This window comes from Panthera onca, chromosome A1, assembly GCF_046562875.1.
Source record: "Panthera onca isolate mPanOnc1 chromosome A1, mPanOnc1 haplotype 2, whole genome shotgun sequence".
Lineage (NCBI taxonomy): Eukaryota > Metazoa > Chordata > Mammalia > Carnivora > Felidae > Panthera > Panthera onca.
The window spans coordinates 189,163,139-189,176,568 of NC_138339.1; the positions used below are offsets into that span (position 1 = coordinate 189,163,139).

A 13,430-nucleotide genomic window follows, 5' to 3' on the forward strand; every position below is an offset into this window, starting at 1 on the left:
TACTATGAGCCCCCACCTGCCCGGGTTGCTACCACCTAGCTTTTCCATGGAATGACAGCATCAAGTTCTAGCATGAAGAGTCTTGCTATCTGAGACAATGATCTGTTTCACTTCATTACAGCCACTGATCTAATATTCATTAGTAAAAAACACTAACAAAAATTATCTATCACCTGAGCCCTTCATGGGCTATTTCCTTTTTTTTTAAGTTTATTTCTTTATTTTGAGAGGTGAGAGAGCAAGGAAGGGGCAGAGAGAGAGAGGGAGGGAGAAAGAGGATCCCAAGCAGGCTCCAAGTCACCAGCCTAGAGGCGGACATGGGGCTCAGTCTCATGAACAGTGAAATCATGACCTGAGCTGAAATCAAGAGTCAGACGTTTAACTGACTGTCCACCCAGTGCCTCTCATGGGCTATTTTCAGTTCTATCCGAAAGCATTTGTTAAATGAATTAAAACCCAAATTTTTACCACGGACTATGAACCAAAACCCCATTAGTTACTGTAAGTAGTTTACCATATTTCACATTCACAATGGCTCTGTCATAAGGTCATTCTTTATCCCAATTTTACACAGTATCATCTTTTTCATTATATCAGTAATACATGCTCAGTAGAAAATGCATAAAGTCAAAGAAAGCACAAAGAAAAAATGAGACACTTTTCATGTATCATTATTTTCTTCAAAGGTTCTCTTTGCCTATTAGATTTCACTGATCCACATTTTTCAATGTCATTAAAAATATTTAAATGATTATTCCTTCTGCAACTAAAATATATTTCATTTTATGTGACCATCTATTATTATAACATAATTTCTCTGTTGTTTCCAACAAAACCATACAAAAATCTTTGATCACATGTCTGATTATTTTCTTTGGATGGATCCCTAGAAGTGAAATTACTTGCTAAGGGATATAACTTGTGAAATTTTCTTGATCCCTATTGTCAAATCTCCTTCCTTAAATCTTGTCAGTTTATAATGCACCAGCAGCATATAAATGTCCATACATTTGCCAGCACTTAGAATTACCATTTATTAATCTCTTTAATTATTTAAAGAGATTCTATTCTATTCTATTCCTACATATCTCTCAATTGTATTTCTTTCTGTATTCAAGCTACCAACTCAAACTGCCATAATCTCTTTGTTACTATTTTAACAGCTTCCTAGGTGTATTCCCAAGTGTCTAGACTTAATCTCTTCTAACCCATTCTCTACCGAAGCAGCCACCATCTTGCTTAAACCTCTTCAGTGGTGCTCCATCTCCGTCAGGATAAAAGTCAAGTTGTTAACAAGGCTCACAGGTCCACAGATGCTGCCTCATCTCTCCCCACTCTCCATTCCTCACTCAAGCTCTAGTTTCAGCCACACTAAGTCATGCCAATTCCTTGAGGGTTTCATCAATTTTACCACCTTTAGGCTGTTGCTTACTCTCTGCACTATGCCTAAAACAGTCTTCATTCTGAGCTTTCCTTGCTTGCCCCTTACTCTCTTTTCAGGAAAGACTTCTATTCATTCTTCAGGTCACATAACCTCCCAGAAGCATTCAGTGACACCATTGCAACCTGGCCCCCCACCTCCCCAGGCTGAATTAATGGCCCTACCAAGTGTTGAAATAGCAAAGAGTATCTCTCCATAAAAACATTTACCAAACATATTGCCTGTTAATGTGGCTGACTATCCTTCTATCCCCAGGGCACAACATGCATGCACACACACGTACACACAGAGTAAATCTTGAGAAAATTGAGAAATTGAGAAACAAGACCATCTTTGCCACAGCTGTGTTTCCAGAACTTATTACAGTACGTGGCACATAATCAGTTCTAGAGGGATATTTGTTGGACAAATAAGATTAATTAAATGTTTACACATGTTTTCTTATAATTTTTTAAAAAATATTTTAGGGGTGCCTGGTTGGCTCACTCAGTTAAGTGTCTGACTCTTGATTTTGGTTCAGGTCATGATCCCAGGGTCATGGGATTGAGCCCTGCATGAGGCTCCATGCTGAGTGTGGAGCCTGCTTAATATTCTCTCTCTCTCTCTCTCTCTCTCTCTCTCTCTCTCTCTCTCTCTCTCCCTTTACCCATCTCCCCTGCATGTGTGCGCTCTTCCTCTTCCTAAAAAAATTATAAGTAAATAAATAATAAATAAATAAATAAATAAGAAAATACTTTATTGTTACATGGAAACTCTAATACATATGGAGTTATTTGGCTAATGGTGGAATGAATCCCTTTCCTATTGACATATGATTTTTCCTTTGTCACATATAAAATTCTTACATATTCTAGAATGTGGCTGTATGTTCCAGAAATCTGTTTTTAGTTTCTTGCAATAGAAACAAACTTTAATTATTATCTTTTTAATACATTTTAGTGCCAATGCAAGCACCCCTAATTAATTTCCTATGTATAAATGCTATCAGCTATTCCCATCTATTTATTTCTTTCAGATAAACTTTAAAATTATTTCATCTATTTCCAAAATAAATATTCTTTTGGAACTTTTGATCAGAATTGCATGAACCCTATAAAATGATTTGGGAAGAGGTGACATTTATGATATTCAAACTGTCCATCCAGGAAGGTTTTACTCAAAAAATTCTTTGTTTCTTACAGTAAATTTTTGTGATTTTTTAAAAATCAGGGTCCCACATTTTTCTTTTGGAGATTTTTTGTTTCAGAGATTTTTTTTTGATGTTTTACTTTTCTTTGTGCTATTTTAAAAGAAATAGTAATACAATACATATGTCATTAAGAATTCTAAAATTTCTTTTTATGTACTGGTGCTGTGAGATATGCATGATTGTACAAGTTACCCTTGGTTCAAAGTAGGATAACGATTAAATCCAAGTCTCTCTGTACTCTAACCTCCTGCAGTTTTTTTTACATGAATTCCTTTCAAACTTTTACCTAATGACAAAGGAGAGGATGCTGGCAAGGAATGGAGAAAAGGGAAGAATTGTTGCAGAGCATTTTTCTACAAAACGTTTTAACTAAAATTAGCTCTCAGTGCAGATGTACCATGAGGCATCTGTACATTTTCTCAAATACCGCCAGTCTCCTGGGATGTTGATATTCCAGTTTGAAACTATGGTCTACATTACTTTCCCCCAGGAGGTTCCATATAAAGGGGACTTAATCATATTTTAGGCCAGGGAAACTTGGGTCTAGAAATGTAGAATAAATAATTTAGATGCTTAGAGCTCTCAATACACATCTATGATGAGGATTCAGCAACATTAATTCTCATGTCTAGAAGTAGGCCAGTTGTCATTTAATGGACAGCCATTAAATACACTCTTCCAATTAATAATCACAATAAAAGGATGACTTATACCCTTAATAAGTTTAGCAGCTAACATAAAATGCAATCTGATAAATATAGCTGTCATTTGACAAAGCATCCATTTGAAGAAGGGCCTTTCCCAAATTCTAAAATCACATGGATTTTTACAACAGTAAACTAGAAACACTTAAGAAACACATGTGATGAAGACTTTTGATTAAAAGTAAATTCTGAGCAACTGAAAACAGTACATAGATATTAATACATAAAACGCTTATTTCAAAGTTCTCAGCAAGAGAAAAGGAAATTTGATCAACAAATGGCCTAGACGCAGATAGTATCAGAAGACAAACTGTGTGGGACAACAGAGATTTCCTTTGGACTGCTGGCCAAGGATTTTATTACTTCCTTCTTAAAGAATGCTTCAAATTAATGCCTGAAACTTAGGGACACCCTCAGTTAAATCATGTTAGTGAATTATATGCAGCTCATTCCACAGCATGAGTTCAGCCATTCAGAGCATATTCTCTTTGTTTTGTTTACAGAAAAATGATTGTTTTAGGTATTTCAGTCAAAATTCCAGTGGTTGGAGAAGACAACCGGGAAAGCAGAATGGTACTGCAGCTACAGAATGGTGGCTGAGCTGAGGATGTCACTGATTAGGTGCACCACAACCTCCACACATGCTACATTGCCTTCCTACAGAGGGCTGACCGCTCCTTGGATGGAAACTCTGGGAACACAATGAATAACAAGACTGAGCCCAGAAACCACAAATAAAAATGTCTCATTATGTCATGGTCACACTATACACACAAGTATATTACTGGATAAAGACATTCTTATTTCTATATCATTTTAGCCCTTTTATAAAGCCAGAGGGAAGCTCATTTATTGCTACTATATATTTTATGTGAAAGAAATTTGAAAAAATCATTGAAAAAACTCAGTAAGACAAAGGTCAGTCTTCTCATTCTGGTTCTATTAACTATGTCTTGGCAAGTTGCTCAACATTGATGTTTTTGTTGTCCTCATCTAAAAAATTCATGGGTTAGACTAGACAAGGCTATGCTCCGTACGAATCAAATTTATGTCAACTGGATTAAAGATTTACATGAAGCTAAAATTTTAATAAAAACCCTAGCTTGTTCATGTGTCCTGTGTCACATGATATTTAAAATCAACCAAATGTTTTACTAAAATTTCTACTGATAACATGTCTCAGTTTTCTCAAATTGATTGTTCCAATAAAAATTGGAGTACAACAAATATCAGAAAGACTGTATCTGTTATATCAACTGTGAAAGTGAAAGCCAGTGTTAAATTTGATCTCATTTCACGAAAACTCAACTTATAAACTACAAATGCTGATTACTATAGATGTTTGAAAGCCAAGTTATAAAGTTCCTCAGTAAACCTTTGGGAATTGACCTTTCAATCTCTGAGACACACATGACCTGGTCACCAATGGGAAGTGATGAGAACGTTAGAACGTAAGGCAGAGCCAGGTGTGCTGTGGGAAACACCCCTTTGGAGGGGACAGAGCTCCTGTTACAGACGACAAGTGATGGTGGGTTGGATTCCCACAGCTCTGTATCATGAATGGAAAAGGTGGAGAAACAAACACCAGTCAGAGAAGTTGGCTTTGCTATCAATTACAAAGGAAAGCCTGCTTAGAATAACTTTTCTATTCCTATCAAAGAATCTGTTTCTAAAACTGATTTTTCAGGACTAGGATATAAATAGAGGTGGAAAATTGGTCCCCATCTACATTAATCAATTCTCAGATTAGAACCCAGGATATAATATAGAAAAGTTAGCCAATTGCACAGGAATCCCTGGAGGATGCCACACTCCTGCCAATTCACCCACCTTGCTTTATCCCATGGTACACTCATGCAAGAAATGTGATTTTTCTTACTAGGGGAAGATAGGATACAGGGGATATGGGCTTGGCATCTCTCCCCCACAGCTCGGTGATTGCAGTGTTTTTAGCAGGCAAGAAAAACATCTATGAAACAATGGAGTTCACCATTTCAGTAAAAGCATCATCTGTGAAAACAGGGAGGTCCCTTTAAAAAATGTTTTTATAGTCACTTGAGACAATAGAATTGCCTTGAAGAATTTACTATCCTTATGGGTGACAGGATTCACCAGCTGACAGCTCCCACACAGAAACTCAAAGAGGTTCTCATTTCTCTGCTGCCCGGAAATGTGTTAAGTTGCAGAGAAGTTAAAAGGCAATGCCATATAAAAAAAATCACACTCAGCAGCAGAGCTGTTGACAAGCAGAGCAGTCCCCTTGGAAGCTGTCGAAATTTAACTGGAGAAAAGACAAAGTTAATGCAGTAAGTTCTGATTTTAATCAATTGCAAAGAAAACAGGGAAAGTTATACACATAAAGCAGATATGTTTCTGTTTGCAAATATAATTCAACTTACCTCTCTTGGGCAGAAAACCGGGACTTTGTATCTGAACTGCCTTCAGTTCCTCAGGTGGATCTTGCTGAAACTAATGTGTACCTGGAGTTTTAATGAATGTCGTTTCCACCTCTACTTGACTGTGTTAATGAACAGTTCAGAGGCTTCTCCCTCAGTGGCTGAGTCACCCAGGGAGGAGGTGGGTGGTGTGAAAGAGGGTGTCACCTTGTATAAATACCAATTCAATTAAAACAGGCTCACTCATGGACCTACTGTCTTTGTTTGGTGAATTCTTTGTGTAAGTTATGGCCTCGTTATGCCAAAAAGAATGTGCTCCTGTTATCGCCCTTTTAATTGACATCAACAATACACACAACTCTATCAAGGACAAGGAGGCATGGTACCCAACCTATTTTGGATTCTCTTCAAAATAAAACAAAAATTTAAGGTAGGAAGGATTGTTTTCTCTCTCTACCCATAGTGGCTGGAAGGCTGGGGCACAGATGCACAAGATGGGAAGTCCACTGTGGGAACCAACATTCTTTAGGATAGAAAAGTCCTTTGAAACTCTGAGCTCAGGAAATATGAAACAACACAAGTTCGGGGCTCCTGGGTGGCTTAGTCAGTGGGTGTCTGACTTCGGCTGGGGTCATGATCTCACGGTTCCCGAGTTCGAGCCCCACATCAGGCTCTGTGCTGACAGCTCAGAGCCTAGAGCCTGCTTCAGATTCTGTGTCTCCCTCTCTCTCTGCCCCTCCCCTGCTCACGCTCTCTCTCTCTCTTTCATAAATAAATAAACATTAAAAAAAAAATTTTTAAAGAAACAACACAAGTTCTGCACATGGGATATTTTGTAAAACCATCAGAGGAAAAATAAATTCTGAAATATAAGAATTCTGATCCTTTTATTATTTTGACATAGATAAAAATGTGATGAAGATGCTTGAAAGTTCTTTCACATCTGAGGGCAGAAGTAGATTCCAGCGTCAACACCTGCGTCTGGCGGGGAAGCAACAATGCACAAAAGTCATGCCAGGTGGGGGTTCCTACCACAGCTTCTGAAATGCATCTTCCATAATAGCCTGGGAGGCTTTGCAAGAAGCTTAGCAAACTTGGAGAACATTACTGAGAGAAGTCAAGTCATTAGAACTCCCAGGGTCATCTTTATGCATCCATCATTTCAACAATTAACCGAATGCTCCCATTTTCACGACAGCTCCTAAAAATTACAGTCCAGCTGAGCTATAGCACAGAAGTGACTGTAACAAGAGTAGAAAAATGTTCAGGTTAGAAGGTACAGGCAATTGTAGCATGCAGTCATTATAAACTAGGACATCACTTTTCTGATGTGTCCTCTCTCTGGGCTGACGAATTTGAAAATGGAAAATGGAAAAATGTTCTTTAAAAGTAAACATCCATATACATGTCTATTCGGTCCTTCTATGGAATTTTATAAACCCAAAATATTTTAGAAATAGGGGTGCCTGGGTGGCTCAGTCCTTTGAGCATCTGGTTTTGGCTCAGGTCATGATCACATGATTTGTGGATTTGAGCCCCACATCAGGCTCTGTGCTGACAGTACAGAGCCTGCTTGGGATTCTCTCTCTGTCCCTTCCCTACTTTCTCTCTCTCTCTCTCTCTCTCTCTCAAAACAAATAAATAAATAAATAAATAAACTTTAAGAAAGAAATATGTTCTAAATTTCTGTGCTGCCCATAAATGTTGGTTGAATTTAGGTTGGATTTAATACTATAGATTAGAAAATTGTAAAAACATGTTTGGCTCAATTCAAAAAATAAATCAGGAGTTATATGCAGCATTATAAAGACGTTATATTCAGCAAAATAAATCAGAAGTTATATTCAGCATGATTCAGCATTCATTTTGCCAAATGAAGGGCTAAAACAGTTTCAGAGCCAGCTTGTAGGGACAGGTAGTAACTTACATTATAGAATGTTTAAGTGTATGTTTTTGTCCTCATAAAATATAGAACCAGAAAAATAAGTTTTTAAATTTTAATGAAGTAAAATATACTGCTCAAGATACTTCCTAGGCTTTTGAACTCCCAAGCAATTATTCCTGCACGTAACTGATGGTTCCTCTTATTTTATATACCAGGAGCCCGTACCACTAAGCCACACCAGTGTCTTTTCATTTAGAACGAAATCTTTGATTTAAAAAGGGGCTAATTCTAAACACTTGAGGAAAATGCATACCTCCTCGTGGCTCTCAAAGCTTGAAGAGGTCAATCAAGAATGCGTCTGGGTGTGGAGGTGGCCAAATGGGTTCGGCCTTGGTTTCACTCTGGCCTTGAACTGGGAAGCCTTGAGCATGCTTGGAATAACTTTGATTCATCATGCCTATCTCACTGTGCATGTCTGAGTTCTTGAGGTCTCTTTAGAACATAGCTCCTACCCTGGGGATGGCCAATGTTTTATTGCAGATGCTAATGCCAATTGCTTCATGGTGGCTGCCTGGATGGATACGATGAAGTTTGTAAAGCAAACCTTTTTGGCTGAGTATATCTCCTAAAATAGAACAGTGTTTTTGCTATGTCTTCTATCCAATGAATAAATCAGCCAAAATGAGCACTTATTACTTATTACTATATAATAATGAGGATAGTAAATACTTATATAGCACTGTTAATGTGTCAGGCATTGAATTTCTAAGTACTTTTCATACATTAACTTAATAATTGTTATTAAATGATTGTCTCCTCGTACTATGGTCTGAATGTTTGTGTCCCCCTGAAATTCAGATGTTGGAATCCTAACTCCCTAAAAGGATAGGATTGGAGGCGGGGCCTTTGGGGGGTGCTTAGGTTATGAGGGTGGAACCCTCATGAATGGGAATAATGTTCTTATAAAAGAGACCCTTCAGAACTCTCTAGCTTCTTCCTTCATGTGAGGACACAGTGAGAAGGCACAGGCTATGAACCAGGAAGAGGAGCCAACCATGCTGGCATCTTGATCTCAGACCCCCCAGACTCCAGAACAGTGGAAGTTAAATTTCTGTTGCTTATAAGCTGCCCAGTCTGGGATATGGTTATAGCAGCCTGAACAGACTAAGATACCTCCTCACCCCAGAGAGATTCCAAAAGTGATGTGAAAATGCAAAAAATGCAAATAGGACAAATCAGCATCTCAAAGTTCTCTCATCTATTACCTAGGGTCTCTGAGGGTTGAAACATACAGGGTTCCCCTTCTTCCTCCCAGATGGAAAAAAATGTTATGTGCATGCTAAAACAAAGATATATCATTAGGATGATACTTGCAAAGCCAATTTCCCTTTGGCTGGGAGTAGACAGATGTCAGAATTAATGAATTACTGTCAGCACCTCGACAGCTGGTGTATTGCTTAATGCACTTTGATGGTGCCAGCATAATGCAGACTAATGGAGAGCACAGTGGAGAACGCACAAGGGCCTGGGTTCTCTTTCCTTACAGATCCACTCTTCCCTGTGGGCAAATCACTTAACCCTTATGCCCATGTCTTTCCTGGTATAGTGAGACTGATGAGATCTATTTCTTTACCAACTGGCAGGTCACAATGAAGATGTCACAATTTTTTTAACCAGGTCTTCAAACCTTAGGTTTATAGCAAATGTCAGGAAGAACCAGGAGGACTCAGCTGAGAGTCCTTTCTGACTCTTCATGCTACAAACAGGCAGAGATTAGGCATGGTTAATGATGATTGTAATGCTGATGATAAAAATAACAATAAAAATAGCAACACCAATAGTTTAAATATGTGCCGATTACTGCTAAGTGCTTCACATGTATTATTTCATTTGATCTTCACAAAAACCCTACACTATAGGAACTGCTGTTATATCCATGATAGAGATAACAAAGCAAAAGACTAAGGCTAACACAGCTAGGAATTAGATGTGTCTGGAATTCCAATCTAGGCACACTGACTGCAGAGTCCACCTTCTTGGGTGGGAACCTCCACCGTCTCTCCAAAGTGCCAGAAAGGAATATGAGTACTTGATCCAAACTATGGCTAGATCAGAGGGTGGGCTAAACTTATAGCAGGCCTGAGCACTAACTAATAGGTGGCAGGAAAGTACAATGGCTTTTAATAGTTAATGTATGTGTGTGTGTGTATATATATATATATATATATATATGTATATGCATGTATAAATACATATACACTTATATCCTCATAGCCCACATGTGTTAGATTGCAGTGTTAAACCAGAGAATGGCCTTGAGTGGCTTCAGAATCTAGGGTCCTTTAATTATAGTGTAAATCTAACTCATCAGTTTTCTTTTTTTTCTTTAAGGAATAGTTCTTTGTTTAAGACTATTTTTATAGCAACTTTTGATTCTTAGCAAAATTGAGAGTCAGGTACAGAGAATCCCATACACCCCCTCCCCCTACACATGTACAGCCTCCTCTGTTAACATTTCACACCAGACTGGTACATTTGTTGAATGGATGAATCTACACAGACACATCATTATTACTCAAAGTCCATAATTTACATTAGGACATCATTCTTGGTGCTGTACATTCTATGGATTTGGATGAATGGACAATGACATGTATCCATTATTATGGTATTCTGCATAATAGTTTCACTGCCCTAAAAATCCTCTGTGCTCTGCCTAGTCATTCCTCCCTACCCCCAATCTCTGGCAATCACTGACATTACTGTCTACATAGTTTTGCTTTTCCAAAATGTCATCTTGTTGGAATAATATACTAGGTAGCCTTTTCATATTGGCTTCTTTCATTTTGCAATATGCATTTAAGGTTCTTCCATGTGTTTTCATTGCTTGACAGCTCATCGCTTTTTAGCTATTCCATTGTCTGGATATACCAGTTTATTTTTCCATTTGCCTAATGAAAAACATCTTATTTGCTTCCAACTTTTGGCAATTATGAATAAACTTGTTATAACCATCATAGGCAGTTTTCTTTTTAAAAAAAATATTTACGCAAATATATTTTTCTTTTTCTTTTTTTCTAAGTTTATTTTATTCATTTTGAGAGAGAGCGAGCGAGTAGGGAAGGAGCAGAGACAGGAAGAGAGAGAGCATGGAGCCCAATGCTAGGCTCAAACTCACAAACCATGAGATCATGACCTGAGCTGAAATCAAGAGTCTGACACTTAACCAACCTAGCCACCCAGGCACCCCTACACAATGTATTTTGAATCAGCCATATATTTACATTTTTCAGAAATTAAAAGTATAGAAAGAAAGACAGTGAAAAGTGTCCCTCACTCCCCAAACCTTGATCTCCAAAAAAGAGGAATGGGCAATTATTTAGTTTCTTCTGGGTCATTCCAAAGACATTTATACATGTACGAGAAAATGTAAGATACAGATATTTCCTCCATTTTTTATACAAATGTTTGCATATTACACTGTTCTGAATCTTATTAATTTATTTATTTTTTGCTTTAACATTATATCCTGAAAATCTTTCCACACTGTGTTTTTCATTAGCTGATTGACCTTCCATTGTATGGGTATGTCATAATCTATTTTATCAATCCACTATAAATGGACATTTCCATCATGTCTAAACTTCTGCTAACAAACAATGCTACAGTGAGTAACACTGTACATAAATATTTGGTACATGTACCTATATATATCTAGGATAAATTCTTATAGACATAACTGCTGGATCCAGGAATTTATACGTGTAATGTTGGTAGGTAAATAATACCAAATTGTCCTCTGTAATGGATTTATCAATTTATCCCTCTTATTCTCACTTGTCTTCTTCAATAATTTGCTCATTTAACAAATATTAAGTACTTAATATGCTTTAGTACTGTTTCAATTCAAAGGACAGGAAACTTAATGAGATCCAGTGCTTGCTCTCCAGGAATTCACCATGTTGGGGGAGACAGACATTAAGTTAAATAGCTATAATACATCAGGATAAAGCAATACACAGCAATTTTATGAGCATAGTTACATGGTAGAGAAACTGAAGAACTCTACCTGGACCTGGGGGCTGATGTTGATACTGAGTTTTGAAGTTTGCGTGAACGTTGATTAGATGGTTGAAGGGGAAAAAAGCCATCCACCCACTCTGCCTTCCTAGATTTGCTTCTTAAGGTCTTTCAGATTCCTGCTTATGACTATAATTCAGGACCTGGCAGTGTAAGGCAGTGTGAGGCATGGCTGGTCCAATTAACGAGGGAAGTAGGAGCAGAGATATAGTTGGGTAAGTAGGACTTGCAGCCAGATTCTCCTCAATAGTGCCAAAGTTGACAAAGCCTGCTTGAAACTTCTGCTACTTTCCTCCTCGTTCCAGCACCACCTAAACCAGCATTTTTGCAGCAGCAGTGATAGTTCCTCAGGGTGGTATATGTCTGCCCACATTTTCCTAGTTTCCTATAGACAAAAGTGAGCTACGCTGCAAACAGTGCAAGTCTCCTGCTTAAGGCTGAAATAAACAATTTTGTAGGGGTTAAAGAATTGCTCTTCCTTTCACTGAAAAACTTAGAATGGCAAATCTGCTGTTATTATTTTTTTTTGGCAAATCAATTTTTATAATTAAAGTCCTTACTTTCAGATTGTGAGTTCATAATTTCATTATCCTCATGTCTGATTTTTGTTTTCGATTCATAGTCAGTGCTTCCACTTTACTCCAGTCTCTCCAGTACCTCATGGTATTACATCACAAGCCCCTTGAGACCAGAGAGCAGGGTTTACATTGTCTGTATCCTAAACATGTAGCACCTTTCCTGACTCATAATAGCACTCACTAATTATTGATTTAATGAAGGAATAATGATGGTAAACAAGTGGGCATACAAGAGGGGTGTTCACCATTTGCCAAAAATCTAGTTTATCTGTTTCATAAGTCTGATTTTGTTATCGGATTTTTCCATCCCAGGCTGAACTATAGATTATAATAGGCTGAACTAAAGACTATAGTATCAGTTCTTCAACTCACTTGTAGTACTCACCATTCTCTTAAAACAGGAAAAGATTTCTCAGTATTTTATAGAGATTGCTCAAACAATAATTACCATAACTGAACTTCTTGCCCAAGGTTAGAACCTCCATGATCCTTGTCTCCTCTCTTGCTCTCTCCACATTCACATCCAATTAAATGGTCACTGACCCATCATTGTCAAGCCTACCTCCTGCTTCACTCTAACCTTTTCCTTCCACTTGACTCCCACCACCTGTGCTAGAGTTGGGACCCTCATTATCATGAGGGAACACTATTTCAATCACTTGCTAACTGGCCTCTTCTCTGTTCTGATCTGTCCCCTCTTGAGTCACTCAGGCTCTTTCAGGTTGTAAATATCAGAGATAAGCTCCAGAAGCCTCAGTCAACAGGATCACACTAACAGTGGCAATTAAATAGGGAAGAGCCACAGTACCCCCAAATAATGACACTCAGAAATCTACAGTTTAATTCAGGAACAAGATCAAATGTAGCAACCACATTGAAGTAAAGATTGGCATTACAGGTAAAGGCTGTTTCACAGTAAACGGTCCAAGAAGCTACTTGCTAGCTCCAGCCATTCCCCCTCTGAAAGTGTCTTTGCAGAATCTGCTTTCTCTCCCACACAGAGAACCACTGACTATGAATGAATTACCCAAATGGAGTCTCAGCTAGAATTGTTTATACTCTGCTGGTCATGTAGGCATATTCCTGCTAGGTGACCAGGCCTTCTGGGGTCTCACCAGGTACAAATCGTCAGTTTTACTGTTATCAATAAACAATGC

At 38.0% G+C, this 13,430-nt stretch overlaps 1 protein-coding gene across 8 annotated transcripts in view; it reads right to left on the reverse strand.

Annotated features, from left to right (window-relative positions):
• The window catches only part of SCEL (sciellin), a 112,984-nt gene extending 106,987 nt beyond the window's left edge, over positions 1 to 5,997 (reverse strand). For 4 of the 8 annotated variants that reach the window (XM_078432624.2, XM_078432611.2, XM_060636914.3 and 1 more), the window contains exon 1: positions 5,734 to 5,997. The gene's annotated coding sequence lies outside the window, so the exon portion shown is untranslated. The remainder of the gene's footprint in view (positions 1 to 5,733) is intronic. The other 4 variants (XM_078432608.2, XM_078432620.2, XM_078432606.2 and 1 more) reach the window with 3 other exon arrangements.
• Positions 5,998 to 13,430: the final 7,433 nt, after the last annotated feature.